Source organism: Etheostoma cragini, chromosome 23, assembly GCF_013103735.1.
Source record: "Etheostoma cragini isolate CJK2018 chromosome 23, CSU_Ecrag_1.0, whole genome shotgun sequence".
Classification (NCBI taxonomy): Eukaryota; Metazoa; Chordata; class Actinopteri; order Perciformes; family Percidae; genus Etheostoma; species Etheostoma cragini.
In genome coordinates this window covers 19,329,708-19,333,524 of record NC_048429.1, presented here as the reverse complement: position 1 = coordinate 19,333,524, position 3,817 = coordinate 19,329,708, and the positions used below count along the sequence as shown (strand labels likewise).

Genomic DNA, 3,817 nt, shown 5'->3' with positions numbered 1-3,817 from the left:
AAAGAAAGATGCATTGGCCGGGAATCAGACCCAGGTCTCCCACGTGGTAGGCAACAATTCTACCACTGAACCACCAAGCCTAATGTGCTTTCAATTGCTCCACTGAAAACAAATAAGTCTGCATGGCCACATTATGTTGTCACAAGTGCCAGTAAAAACGTAATTTTATCCATCTTCCATCAAACACTGATAAAAGACTCTTGGTCTGCCTAGTGCACCGACAACCAAAATGAAGCTAACATGCATGAATGAAATCTAGAAGTTAAGATCACTAGAAATGAGCTTTTTGCCTTCACCAAAACATTCCACTTTTGTGCAATGGCTACTCCTGAGTATTAGCAAAGGAAAGCTGCATTGGCCGGGAATCAGACCCAGGTCTCCCGCGTGGTAGGCGAGAATTCTACCACTGAACCACCAAAGCCTAATTTGCTTCTAATTGCACCACTGAAAACAAATCAGTCTGCATGGCCACATTATGTTTTCACAAGTGCCAGTAAAATCGTAATTTTATCCATTTTCCATCAAAACTGATAACAGACTCTTGGGCTGCCTAGTGCACCGACAACCAAAAGGAAGATAACAAGCATGAATGAAATCTAGAAATTAACAACACTAGAAATGAGCTGTTTGCCTTCACACAAACATTCCCCTTTTGTGCAATGGCTACTCCCGAGTATTAGCAAAGGAAAGCTGCATTGGCCGGGAATCGGAGCAGGGTCTCCCGCGTGGCATGCGAGAATTCTTCCACTGAACTACCAATGCCTAATGTGCTTCAAATTGCACCACTGAAAACAAGTCAGTCTGCATGGCCACATTATGTTTTTCCCAAAGTGCCAGTAAAAAGGTAATTTTTTCCAAGTTTCATCAAACACAGATCACAGACTCTTGGGCGCCTAGTGCACTAAAAATCAAAACGGAGCTACTGAAAACAAATCAGTCTGCATGGCCACATTATGTTTTCACAAGTGCCCGTAAAAACGTAATTTTATCCATCTTCCATCAAACACTGATAACAGACTCTTGGGCTGCCTAGTGCACCGACAACCAAAATGAAGCTAACAAGCATGGCTGGAATCCAGAAGTTAACATTACCAGAAATGAGTTGTTTGCTTTCACACAAACAAGCCCCTATTATGCAATAGCTACTCCCGAGTATTAGCAAAGGAAAGCTGCAATGGCAGGGAATCGGACCAAGGTCTCCTGCGTGATAGGCGGGAATTCTACCACTGAACCACCGATGCCTAATGTGCTATTAATTGCACCACTGAAAAAAAATCAGTCTGCATGGCCACATTATGTTTTCACAAGTGCCAGTAAAAACGTATTTTTTATCCATGTTCAATCAAACACGGATCACAGACTCTTGGGCGCCTAGTGCACCAAAAATCAAAATGGAGCTAACATGCATGGCTGGAATCTAGAAGTTAACATCACCAGAAATTAGTTGTTTGCTTTCACACAAACATGCCCCTCTTGAGCAGGGTCTATTTCCAAACAGTAGTCAAGGAAAGCCGCATTGGCCAGTAATCGGACCCGGGTCTCCCGCGTGGTAGGCGAGAATTCTACCACTGAACCACCAATGCCTAATGTGCTTTTATTGCACCACTGAAAACAAATCAGTCTGCATGGCCACTATGTTTTTCCAAAGTGCCAGTAAAAAGGTAATTTTTTCCAAGTTCCATCAAACACGGATCTAAGACTCTTGGGCGCCTAGTGCACTAAAAATCAAAACGGAGCTATCATCCATGACTGAAATCTAAAAGTTAACATCACTATTAGCTTTTTGCCTTCACACAAACATTCCCCTTATGTGCAATGGCTACTACCGGTTTCTACCACTGAACCACCAATGCCTATTGCACTTTTAATCGCACCACTGAAAAAAAATTAGTCTGCATGGCCACATTATGTTTTCACAAGTGCCAGTAAAAACGTAATTTTATCCATGTTCCATCAAACACGGATCACACACTCTTGGGCGCCAAGTGCACCAAAAATCAAAATGTAGCAAACATGCATGGCTGGAATCTAGAAGTTAACATCACCAGAAATGAGTTGTTTGGTTTCACAAGAACATGCCTCTCTTGAGCAGGGTCTATTTCCGAACAGCAGTAAAGGAAAGCTGCATTGGCCAGGAATTGGACCCGGGTCTCCCGCGTGGTAGGCGACAATTCTACCACTGAACCACCAATGCCTAATGTGCTTTGATAGCACCACTGAAAACAAATCAGTCTGCATGGCCACATTATGTTTTTCCAAAGTGCCAGTAAAAAGGTAATTTTTTCCAAGTTGCATTAAACACAGATCACAGACTTTTCGGCTGCCTAGTGCACCGACAACCAAAATGAAGCTAACATGCATGAATGAAATCTAGAAGTTAACATCACTGGAAATGAGCTGTTTGCCTTCACACAAACATTCCGCTTTTGTGCAATGGCTACTCCCGAGTATTAGCAAAGGAAAGCTGCATTGGCCGGGAATCGGACCCGGGTCTTCTACCACATTTATTATTGTCATCCCGGCTACGTTTATAGCTAAACTTGGAGACCTGGGCATCAACACCTCCACGTGCAACTGGATTTTGGACTTTCTTACCAACAGACCCCAGAATGTTCGATCAGTCTCCAACTGCTCCACGTCCATCACACTCAACACTGGTGTACCACAGGGCTCTGTGCTGAGCCCGTTTCTCTACTCCCTCTTCACCAAGCCTGTGTACTAATCTAATTCCATTATCAAGTTTGCGGACGACACAACAGTGATCGGTCTCATCAGCAACATTGATTAGACTGCCTATAGGGAAGAGATCAAGCACCTGGCCACATGGTGCACTGAAAATAACCAGCTCCTCAACACTACCAAAACGAAGGAACTCATCCTGGACTTCAGAAAAGAGCGAAGATGCACGCAAGACACCCTCCACATCAATGGAATGGCTGTTGAGCGTGTCTCCAGTTTCAAGTTTCTGGGGATCCACATCTCGGCAGATATGTCCTGGTCAACCAACACCTCCTGCCTGGTCAAGAAGGCTCACCAGCGCCTTTTCTTCCTGAGGACACTGAGGAAGAATCAGCTCTCCTCAACTATCCTGGTGAACTTCTATCTCTGTGCTATAGAAAGCATCCTGACCAACTGTGCAACAGTGTGGTATGGGAGCTGTTCTATTGCAGAGCGCAAGGCACTGCAGCGGGTGGTGAAAACTGCCCAGCGCATCACTGGGACTCCACTACCCGCCATTGAGCACATCCAGAGGAAACGCTGTCTGCATCGAGCTCGCAGCATCCTTAAGGACTCCTCTTACCCAGCCCACAGACTGTTTTCTCTCCTGCCCTCCGGCAGGCGTTTCAGGTGCCTCCGGACCAGGACCAGCAGACTAAAGAACAGTTTTTTCTCCAGAGCTGTCTCTTTATTGAACTCTAATCCTCATTGATCCCACTCCCCTCATATACTGATAGACTCTCCTCTCCCTCCTCACACCTGCCTCCATTTTGTTATCTTCAATACTATAATGTTCACCTGCACTGCTGACTGTTACTATAGTAACAACTGTTTATATCTGCATCTTTTGCACTACTTACCTTTTTGCACTACTTACATTTCAATGTGCACTGCTGACAGTTTTTTTTTTCAGTACCATTTGTTTACATATACATCTGCAATACCGTACTTTAACTGTAATGTGCAATTACTTACCACTTCACTTTAATTCGGATAGTTTCTGCCCAATTTTTATTTGTACCAAAGTCAAAGTCAAAGTCTGCTTTATTGTCAATTTCTTCACATGTCAAAAACATACAAAGAAATCGAAATTGCGTTT

The 3,817-nt window shown here is 44.0% G+C and overlaps 3 non-coding genes across 3 annotated transcripts; all 3 read right to left on the bottom strand.

Annotated features, from left to right (window-relative positions):
• Positions 1 to 350: 350 nt before the first annotated feature.
• Positions 351 to 421, bottom strand: trnag-acc. Its single transcript has one exon. It is a non-coding gene; the product is annotated as a tRNA-Gly (tRNA).
• A 1,091-nt stretch (positions 422 to 1,512) lies between these two features.
• trnag-acc lies at positions 1,513 to 1,583 on the bottom strand. Its single transcript has one exon. It is a non-coding gene; the product is annotated as a tRNA-Gly (tRNA).
• Positions 1,584 to 2,123: 540 nt separating this feature from the next.
• On the bottom strand, positions 2,124 to 2,194 carry trnag-acc. The gene has a single exon. It is a non-coding gene; the product is annotated as a tRNA-Gly (tRNA).
• Positions 2,195 to 3,817: the final 1,623 nt, after the last annotated feature.